We start from the raw sequence: 11,811 nt of genomic DNA, 5'->3' as shown, positions 1-11,811 counted from the left end.
TAAGACTTCCCTGGTCTTGGAGTGTATTCCCCTATTGATGCAGCTTAGGATTGTATTGGCTTTTTTGGCTGCTGCTGCACATTGTTGGCTCATGTTTAGTTGATTATCCACCAAGACTCCGAGATCTCTTTCGCCGTCGCTACTGCTGAGAGGGGGTTTCTCCCAAATGTATCCCAGCTGCCAGTTAGGTCCCACAGAGTTGGCCTTCTCCAGGTCCCATCGGCCAGGCAATGCCACCTGTGTGGCGGCTCCGGCCCTTTGGAATCAACTCCTCCCAGAGATTCATACTGCCCACACCCTCCTGACCTTCTGCAAGGCGTTAAAAACTCTTTGCCGGCAGGCTTGGGGTTGAGTGTTACACCTACCTCCTGTATATGGGATGTATGTGGATGATTGTTTTAATGAACTGGGTTTTTAGACCTGATTTTTAAGTTTAGATTTCTTATAAATTGTATTATTGCATTTATTTATTTATTTATTTATTTGTTTGTTTGTTTGTTTATTTATTTATTTATTTATTTATTTATCTTCTATGTTTCTATTTAATTTTACAAACTGTATTATTGTAATATTGTATTATATTATTAATAAAATGTATTATTGCATTTATTTTATTTTACAAACAAACAGAATATCAGATCATATAGATCATACCTTTTTGCCCACGATGTGAAACTTTTCAACACCACTGATAACACACTCACTCTCCAAAAAGACCTGGACTTTGTCTCAGATTGGTCTAACACCTGGCAACTTCAAATATCAACCAACAAATGCTCTACTCTCCACATCGGCAAAAAGAATCCAAACCGCACATACGAACTGAATAAACAATCTCTCACTGCTAACCCACACTCAGTAAAAGACCTTGGAATACTAATATCGAATGACCTAAGTGCTAAAGCCCACTGCAACAATCTCGCCAAAAAGCTTCTAGAGTTGTTAACCGGATCCTACGCAGCTTCTGCTCAGGCAATCTCACACTACTCACAAGAGCCTACAAAACTTTTACCAGACCCATCCTAGACTACTGCTCATCTGTCTGGAACCCATACCACATCTCAGACATCAACACCCTTGAAAATGTCCAAAGATATTTCACCAGAAGAGCCCTTCACTCCTCCACTCGAAACAGAATATCCTACGAAAATAGACTAACAATCCTGGGCCTAGAAAGCCTAGAACTACGGCGCCTAAAACACGATTTGAGTATTGCCCACAAGATCATATGCTGCAACGTTCTACCGGTCAATGACTACTTCAGCTTCAACCGCAACAACACAAGAGCACGCAACAGATTCAAACTTAATACGAACCGCTCCAAACTTGACTGTAAAAAATATGATTTCAACAATCGAGTTATCGAAGCGTGGAACACATTACCGGACTCAATTGTGTCAACCCCTAACCCCCAACATTTCTCCCTTAGACTTTCCACGATTGACCTCTCCAGGTTCCTAAGAGGCCAGTAAGGGGCGTACATAAGTGCACTGGTGTGCCTTTCGTCCCCTGTCCAATTGTCTTTCCTTTCTCTCACTTATCATATATATTCTCTTCCTTTCATATATCTTCTCCTCTAAGTTCACTTTTACCCTTATATATATTACCACATGTCTATTTTTTTTCCTATGTATTTGTGTATTGGACAAATGAATGAATGAATGAATGAATGAATGAATGAATGAACGAACGAACGAACGAACAAACGAACAAACAAACAAACAAACAAACTGTATGTATTAACACCAATGTCTCCCACGTGGAGTAAACAGAGACTTGCAATTCAGGGATCAGGGTATAAATTCAAGGGACACATTTGCATCTGCGCTGGGATGACAACGAAATGACTCATACATCAGGAATGGTTTTTTTTAATCAGGTTTAATCAGGAATGTTTTTTTTTTCTTCAAAATGTCCATAGTTCTTTTGACGTTGAAAACAAAATAATAAAAAGGTTTAGCTCTGTGTTTATGTGAATTTCTTTCCCCTTCCAAATCCCTAGTTGGTTCAGTTTTAAAAATATCTAGCCATTTCCCTACCCCATAAATATTTTTTTAAAAAACTTTACATCAATGTTGGGTAGAAAAGTTTCCAATTCTTGTGCTTTGTCCTCATCTAGTGGCTGAGATCTGAATATTCCTTGCAGAAATCTTTTGGCATAGAGGTCTTAATGGAATAATGCTAAATTGTTGGGTTTTTAAAAAAATATATTAAAAAGTCAGATTATCGCGCTGATTTTTAATTAGTGCACTTGTTTTCCAAGCATATACAGCTGCCATTTCAACAGGCAAAATTTACTGTTGATTTATTTATTTTGCCGAACCAAGTAGCCGGAAAGCCTTCCTTAAAGATGCCTGCCTCTCAATTCCTTTTCCAAATTAATATACTTCTTAAAAATCTTAATGAGTTTACTATTGCTTCAACTTCTTGTGTTGATGAAGATTAAAAGCTTTGAAACGCTCAGTTTTCCCCCAGTATTTCTCTGGTCTCTTCTCAGTGACGAGGATTAGAGACAGTAAATAATTAAATGATGAAAGAAAGGAGCGAGGAACAGAGAAAAATAAAGTCATTGTTTGTCGACTAGAACCCAAAGACTGCTAGAAAAACTCATCAAAAATTTATTTTCAAACTGGAGGGGTGTTTGAATGTGTTGTTGACTAAATGGACATAACATTTTGGAAGTGCACCGCCATGCACTTCAATACATTTCTTGTTTGCTAAAAATTGTGCCTAGGAGATATGGGAATGTGAGCAATGACGCAAACATGACTTTCTTAAATGTGCTTGGATTTTATAGCTTTAATGTGGCTTTCATGCTGTTTTAATTTTTGGTCAGGGGCCAGCCAGATAGAATGGTGGTTTTATCAATGTTTTAAGTAAATGAGTAGAATAAATAATGTAAAAATACTTCTTCTCCTTCCTCCTTCTCTTCTTCTTCCTTCTCCTCCCTTTCTTTCCCCTCCTCCTCCTTCCTATTTTTCTTCCTCCTACTCTTCCATCTCCTTCTCCTGTCTTCCTCTTCCTCCTCCCTCTTGCTCCTCCTTTTTTTTAAAAAAAGTTTTATTTTAAATTTTCAGTTACATTAAAAAGAAAACTTTTCAATAGTCGTATACAGATCATTGCCTGTTTCAGATTCAACTTTTATATATCTTACTTTCCTATTAATAATAATCAAGTTACTATATATGTGATAGAAAAAAAAAGAGATAAGGAAAAAAGAAGAAAAGGGTCGTAAAAATATGGAAAAGGTATATATATATATATATTTATTTATTTTATTTATTTTGTTCAATACACAATGAGGGTTTTAGTGGGTATAAATATATATATATACACATAGTAAAATACATGATGAAGGTTATAGAGATGCTGATAGTAAAATATATCTAAGAAAAAATAGAAGAGAAGATATAGTAATAGAACATATCAATGAAAGAATAGAAGAAGAGATATAGGAATAGAAGAAAGGTATAGGAGATATAGGAGAGCAATAGGACAGGGGACTCTAGTGCACTTGTATTCGCCCCTTACTGACCTCTTAGGAATCTGGAGAGGTTAACCATGGATAATCCAAGGGTAAAGTGTTGGGGGTTTGGGGATGACACTATGGAGTCCGGTAATGAGTTCCACGCTTCGACAACTCGGTTACTGAAGTCATATTTTTTACAGTCAAGTTTGGAGCGATTAATATTAAGTTTAAATCTGCTGTGTGCTCTTGTGTTGTTTTGGTTGAAGCTGAAGTAGTCGCTGACAGGCAGGATGTTGCAGCATATGATCTTGTGGGCAATAGTTAGATCTTGTTCAAGGCATATTAGTTCTAAACTTTCTAGGCGCAGGATTGAAAGTCTAGTCTCATAGGGTGTTCTGTTTCGAGTGGAGGAGTGAAGGGCTCTTCTGGTGAAGTATCTTTGGACATTTTCAAGGGTGTTAATGTCTGAGATGCGATATGGGTTCCAAACAGATGAGCTGTATTTGAGGATGGATCTGGCAAAAGTTTTGTAAACTCTGGTAAGTAATGTGAGATTGCCAGAGCAGAAGCTACGTAGGATTAGGTTTACAGTGGAACCTCGACATACGAGCAGCTCTACTTACGAGCTACTCGAGATAAGAGCTGGGAGGGGAGCGACATTTTTGTTCGCCTCCCGAGCTGACATTCGGGATACGAGCGCCAAGGAGCTGTCTCCTGAAGCCGAACGGTAACTTCCGTGTTCGGCTTCAGGAGACAGCTCCTTGGCGCTCGTATCCAGCGTGTTTTAAAAGGTTGCAGCCGGCCTGGGGGGCTCGGGGGGGTGCTGGCAAGCCCCCCAGGCCGGCTGCAACCTTTTAAAACACGCGCGCCGCTTTGCAGCTGTCTCCTGAAGCCGAACGCTAACTTCCGCGTTCGGCTTCAGGAGACAGCTGCGAAGCGGCACGGGTGTTTTAAAACGTCGCAGCCGGCCTGGGGGGCTCGGGGGGGAAGACCCCGAGCCCCCCCAGGCCGGCTGCCACGTTTTAAAACACCCGCGCCGCTTCGCAGCTGTCTCCTGAAGCCGAACGCTAACTTCCGCATTCGGCGGCAGCGGTTTTTTTTTGTTGTTGCACGGATTAATTGACTTTACATTGTTTCCTATGGGAAACAATGTTTCGTCATATGAGCGTTCCGACTTACGAGCCTCCTTCCGGAACCAATTAGTCTCGTAAGTCGGGGTTCTACTGTACAACTCTTGAAGCCTTCCTGGGTATGTTGTTGCAGTGAATACTGTTTTGGGGTGTTTCTCTTTGTGTTACTCTGGAATGAACTATTTTGGATCCATTTGTACTATTTTTCCCATGGTTGTTCTGATTCATTGACTTTTATACCCTTAATGTCTCTCCTCATTTCGTCCATCTCAGCGCATCTGTAAACTTTTTCGATGATTTGGCTTTCAGATTGAATAGTATGACTCTTCCATGTTTGAGCATAAGTTATTCTGGTAGTTGCAATTATATGCGTCAGAGCAGCTCCCTCTTCCTCCTTCTTTCTTCCTCCTCCTCCTTTTCTTCTCCCTCTTCTTTCTCTTCTCCTTTCTTCTTCCTCCTTCCTCTTTTTTCTCATCCCCCTTCCTCTCCTTTCTCCCCCCCCTTTTTCCTCCTCCTCTTCTCTTCTTCCTCTCTTCCTCCCTCTTCCTTCCCCCCTCCTCCTCCTCTTCTTCTTCCTCCTCCTCCTCCCTCTTGTCTCCTTCTCCTCCTCTTCCTCTGCCAGAGACACTTAAGTAAACATTCTGTTATGTGTCAATATTCTTAGCACTTCTTTCTTCTTCTTTACAGCCCACAGAATAATACAGAACTTTGAATAATAAGTGAAGGCATGCATGGGAGATTAATGACTTGGATTACAAACTGAATCCCCAATTGAGATGATTAGATATAGGAGGTCTAAGTCAATGTTAAGCCCTGTAATTTGAATTTTCTCATGTCATTAGCTTTATAAAAGCCATCAGGGACCTCTGGGAATGGACCCCCATCCTTTCCAGGGGAGGAGATGCCCTCTGAAAAGCTCTTCTCTCCCAAAAGTATAGCCCCAAAATTTCTTTTCATTCCTGATCTTCAGGATACATAAAATGAGTAGCCTACAATCTGGAATTTTGATGGACAGTCCAGATGTTGATGTTTGAATTTTAGTATTTCTTTTAAGGAGACTCATAGAGACTTGATTTATGACCATAACTGACCCTGGCAATTGTCCGTAAGGAGTGATGGGCGAACTGAACCTGCACAATTCGGATCTGTACTGAATTTTGTGGTGTTTGGTATGCCAAACCCAAATTTTTTCCAAAGTTCGGGCAAAGTTCGGGGTCGTGTTCGGCGTTTGGAGCTTTGACGTCACCGGCAGGTTGCTAAGGACGCCAAGGTGATCACTTCCTGGATTCCAGGGAATCCAGGAAGTAATTACCTTGGCGTCCTTAGTAACCTGCTAGTGACGTCAAAGCTCCGCCCCCGGAATCTCTTCATGGGAGGGATTCCCCGTTCGGATTCGAGTTCGGCTTCGGTTGGGTTTGCCCATCACTATCCATAAGTCAAGAACTACATACCTGTATATTTTACCTGTCATGTTTGTTTGCTCTGCTTTCTGCTTTCTTTTAGAAGTGAAAGATTAAGGTTGCAAAAATGTACATAACCACTAGGTACATAACCACTAGGTAGCAGCAAAGAGACATATCAGTGTCTCCCTCCTGCCATCTAGGGCTTCTGAAATCTTTGCACCCTACACACAAACACACACACACACTATAATTAGCTCCCCTGCTGTTCCTCTCTATTTTTCCCCTCACTCAGTCACAAATTACTACTTCAATATTTTTTTTCCTCCTATGCTTTAGATCAAGGGTCTCCAAAGTTGGCAATTTTAAGGTTTGGGGATTTTAACTCCCAGAATCCCCCAGCTAGCATCGCTGGCTCAGGAATTCTTTTAACGCCTGCAAGTCTTAAAGTTGTCAAGTTTGGAGACCCTTGCTTTAGATATTAATATTACTCATTTTGATTTGTATCTGATTAAGGGATGGAGGCTAAAACATATTTATTTATTTGTTTGTTTGTTTGTTTGTTTGTTTGTTTGATTGATTGATTCCTATGCTTATATGAAGAATAGTTGCAGGAATCAGGTATGTCTAGTTTAATGAAAAGTGTCAAACACAATAGCAGTGTTTTAACATCTTAGGAGTTGCCACAACGAAGAGAAAGTCAGCCCATTCTCCAAACCGCGTTATAAGTTGTAAGCTGCAAATAAATCCAGTCAATCAATCAATCAATCAATCAATCAATCAATCAGTGGCACAACTTGCCTCCAGAAGTTGTAAATGCTCCAACACTGGAGGTTTTTAAAAACATGTTGGATAACCATTTGTCTGAAAGGGTATCAGGTTTGTTTGTTTGTTTATTTGTTTGATTGATTTGTATGCTGCCCCTCTCTGAGGCCTCGGGGCAGTTCACAACAACATAAACAGTGTAAAAATCCAAATTTTTAAAAATACAATTAAAAACCCTTATAATAAAATAATCACACAATCCAATCAAACCATACACCAACCTTGACAATTGGTGTGTGTATTAATTTCACCATGCCTGGCGGCAAAGATGAGTTTTTAATAACTTATGAAAGGCAAGGAGGGTGGGGGCAGTCCTAATCTCTGGGGGGAGTTGGTTCCAGAGGGCTGGGGCCGCCACAGAGAAGGCTCTTCCCCGGGGCCCCGCCGACCAACATTGTTTAGTCGATGGGACCCGGAGAAGGCCAACTCTGTGGAACCTAATTGGCCGCTGGGATTTGTGTGGCAGAAGGCGGTCTCGTAGGTATACCCTCCCATAGACTAGACTAGATTAGACTAGACTAGAACAGAAGAGAAGAAATTGGAAGAGAATTTGGAGGTCTTCTAGTCTAACCCCCTGCTTAGGTAGGAAAACTCATGCCATTTTAAACAAAACGTTGCTCCAATCACTTCTTAAAAAGTTCCAGTGTTGGAGCACTCATAACTTCTGGAGGCAAGTTGTTCCACTGATTAATCGTTCCAAATGTCAGGAAATTTCTCCTTAGTTCCCAAGTTGCTTCTCTCCTTAATTAGTTTCCATCTGTTGCTTCTTGTCCTGCCTTCAGGTGCTTTGGATAATAGCTGGGCCCTTTCTTCTTTGTGGCAGCTTTGGTATATTATTATTATTATTATTATTATTATTATTATTATTATTATTATTATTATTATTATTATTATTAATTGGATTTGTATGCCGGCCCTCTCCGCAGACTCGGGGCGGCTAACAACAATACTAAAAACAACTAAAATACCCTTATTATAAAACTAAACATCCATATAACAAACATACCATGCATAAATTATAAAGGCTTAGGGGGAAAGAATGTCTCAATTCCCCCATACCTGACGACAGAGGTGGGTTTTAAGGAGCTTACGAAAGGCAAGGAGGGTGGGGGCTATTCTAATCTCTGGGGGGAGTTGATTCCAGAGGGTCGGGGCTGCCACAGAAAAGACTTTTACCCTGGGCCCCGCCAAGCGACATTGTTTTGTTGACGGGACCCGGAGAAAACCCACTCTGTGGGACCTAACCGGTCGCTGGGATTCGTGCGGCAGAAGGCGGTCCCTGAGATAATCTGGTCTGGTGCCATGAAGGGCTTTATAGGTCATAACCAACACTTTGAATTGTGACCGGAAACTGATCGGCAACCAATGCAGACTGCGGAATGTTGGTGTGACATGGGCATATTTGGGGAAGCCCATGATTGCTCTCGCAGCTGCATTCTGCACGATCTGAAGTTTCCAAACACTTTTCAAAGGTGGCCCCATGTAGAGAGCATTACAGTAGTCGAGCCTCGAGGTGATGAGGGCATGATTAATCTTCCTGGTGTAAACTATATGTGTACGAATAAAAGCGGAGGAATAAGAGGAATAGAAAACCCACAAAGCTGATGGAAGACTTTCTTCCGGAGATAACTTTTGACTGAAATCTTTTATTCTTCCTGATGGATGGACTTGAAACTGTTCTGAGAAAAGGCCAGCTATATGTATAAAATATTGCAGAGAGATCCGATGCTCGAAAGGTGTAAAACTGTCTGATGGGGAAAATATCCTGATGATATTAATGTCGCCCTTGATGGAGATATAAAATGCTTTCATTATTATCTCAAGCCATCCAAACAAAGGACATTTGTACGTGCAAATCTCTATCAATTTATCACCGCAGATAAAACATGTAGTTGGCTTCCTCCAATGTAGAAAACCACACTTGTGGCTCTTTTTAAAATTTATTCATTTATTTGCACATCGAAGAGAGTTACAGATTATCTTGGAAGGAAAGACATTTTCACAGCCGAAATATATCAATGGGGAGCTGCAGATGTTTGATTTAATGACACCAACCACTGACTTCTGCCTTCCAAATACACACTTGGATACTCCTACAAATGGTCTGAAGCTTTATGTAAAAGACCAAATAAATTCTGTGCAAGTCACACTGTTTGTTATTTTCAGGGGGGGAAGGAAGTGCTGAACTGTAGACTTCTTCAAATGGTTTTGTGCATTAGCATCTCTGAAATGTCTATCAGGGCTGTTTTAACTTTGGATGGGGAGTCATCCAGAGTTGGCCAAGAAGAATTTCATATAGATCTATATAGATTCTTTCAAATAAATGTAAATAAATAAAGGAGGGAGGGAGGATCCAGACAAAAGAAGGAAGGAGGATAGGGAGGAGAGAGAAGGAAGGATGGAAGGAAAGAAAGAAGGAAGGAAGGAAGGAAGGAAGGAAAGAATGAAAGAAAGAAAGAAAGAAAGGAGGGAGGGAGAAGGAAGGAGCAATAAATAAATAAAATGAAATACAAGAGGAAGGAGAGAGAGAAAGAAAGAAAGAGGGAGAAAGAGGGAGAGAGGGGAGAAAAGGAATGGAGGGAGGAAGAAAGGAAAGAAGAAGGAAGGAAAAGGAAAGGAAGGACGAAAGGATAGGGAGGAGAGAGAAAGAAGTAAGGAAGGAAGGAAAGAAGAAAGAAAGAGAAGAAGGAAAGAAAGAATAAAAGAAAGAGAAGGAAGAAAGAATAAAAGAAAAAAGTAGGAGAAGGAAGAAAGAAAGAAAGAAAGAAAGAAAGAAAGGGAAGGAAGGAAGGAAGAAGAAAGAAAGAAAGAAAGAGAAGGAAGGAAGAAAGAAAGAAAGAAAAAAGAAAGAAAGAAAGAGAAGAAAGAAAGAGAAGGAAGGAAGAAGAAAGAAAGAAAGAAAGAAAAAAGCAAGAAAGAAAGAAAGAAAAAAGAAAGAAAAAAGAAAGAAAGAAGGGAAGGAGGATAAAGGAAGGAGAGAGAGGGGGTGGCAGGAAGCAAGGAAGAAGAAAGAAGAAATAAAGAAGGGATAGGAAGGAGAGAAAGAAAGGAGAGAGGGAGAGGGAGGAAGGAAGAATAGAAGTTAGGGATGGTGGCAGGAAGCAAGGATGAAGGAGGGGGAAAGAAGGAAGGGAAAGGGAGGGAGATAAAAGAAAAAGGGAGGGAAGAAGATAGAACAGAGAGGAGAAAAGAGAAAGGGGAAGGAAGAAACAAAGGAAGAGAAAGGGGAGGAAGGGGTTGCGGTTGGCTCGCAGCCAGGCTCTCTGGCCATGGACTTTGAGCCTGATGAGCTGGGGCCCTCTGGCCACGGCCGGCCTGTGTGGCTGCAGGGGGAATCAGAGAGCGAGCCAGAGGAAGAAAGAGAGTCTGGGGGTGAGGAGCCTACAGAGGCTATAGATCCCCCAAATGGGGATATGCAGGCCCCAACTTTGCCAGGATGTGAGGATGAGGAAATAAGGGAGCCAATCTTGAATGCTAAAGTAAGAAGAATGAGGCACAGACAGGAGCAGTTGAGGAAGATCAGGAAAAGGAAGTAAGCACAGCTGTGCATAGTCAGCATTCCCCGAGAGTATTTAAGGGGAGGAGTTTTGAGAGTGCCCTTTGCAAGCAGTCAAAGTTTGAGACTTGGGAAGAGAAACAGCCTGTGAAGAGTATTCTGTCTGACAAACTTGGATTAATTGCTGGTCAGTTTTAGACTTAAATTCTTGTGAGTGACTGTCGGCTGAGAAACAAGAGTGTGGGAGTCATTCTCTGATCAATTTGGCCTCACCCCCCGGATTTTTGCCAAAGGCAGAGACTTTGTTTAATGCAGTGTTTGTGAAGCAACAAGCTTCTCATAAAAATAACTTTTTTTAGTGTAAAAAAACCCCTGTGTGTGAGTTTAAATTTTTTTGGGATAATTATTGGTGGCTGCTGTGCAGGACAGAAAAAAGGGATGGTGGAAGAAAGGAAGAATCCAGAAAAATCTACAACGCCTTAAACATGATGTATTACCCACAATATTATGTGCTGCAACGTCCTGCCTGTCAACGACTACTTCAGCTTCAACCACAACAACAAAAGAGCACACAACAGATTCAAACTTAATATTAACCGCTCCAAACTTGACTGTATGTATGTATGTATGTATGTATGTATGTATGTATGTATGTATGTATGTATTTATTTATTTATTTATTTATTTATTATTTAGATTTGTATGCCGCCCCTCTCCGCGGAAAGATCATAAAAATATGATTTTAGTAACCGAGTTGTCGAAGGATGGAACTCATTACCGGACTCTGTAGTGTCATCCCCTAACCCCCAACACTTTACCCTTAGACTATCCACGTTTGACCTCTCCAGATTCCTAAGAGGTCAGTAAGGGGTGTGCCGTCAGGCATGGGGGAATTGAGATATTCTTTCCCCCAGGCCTTTACAATTTATGCATGGTATGTTTGTGTGTATGTTTGGTTTTATAATAAGGGTTTTTTAGTTGTTTTAGTATTGGATTGTTACATGCTGTTTTTTATCATTGTTGTTAGCCGCCCCGAGTCTACGGAGAGGGGCGGCATACAAATCCAATTAATAATAATAATAATAATAATAATAATAATAATAATAATAATAAGTGCACTAGAGTGCCTTCCGTCCTCTGTCCTATTTAGCTCTCCTATATCTCATCTATCTTTCCTCTATTCCTATATATTTTCTTCTATCCTTTCATTGATATATTTTATTCCTATATCTATATATACTCTATATCTATATATACTCTCTATATATATCTCTTCTATTTTTTCTTAGATATATTTTACTACGAGTATATCCTCTATAACCTTCATTGTGTAATGAACAAAATCAATTAATCAATCAATAAATAAACATATGTGTGGCACAGCCTTCCTAAACTGATTCACCTACTCCAAAAATATTCAACGCAGCTTCACTCCCCAAAAGTTTTTTCCACCTGACATAAAGCATCCTTAAATTTCCCATGGCTTACCTT

Source organism: Erythrolamprus reginae, chromosome 2 (assembly GCF_031021105.1).
Source record: "Erythrolamprus reginae isolate rEryReg1 chromosome 2, rEryReg1.hap1, whole genome shotgun sequence".
NCBI classification, from domain to species: domain Eukaryota; kingdom Metazoa; phylum Chordata; class Lepidosauria; order Squamata; family Dipsadidae; genus Erythrolamprus; species Erythrolamprus reginae.
This window is presented reverse-complemented; position numbering follows the sequence as displayed.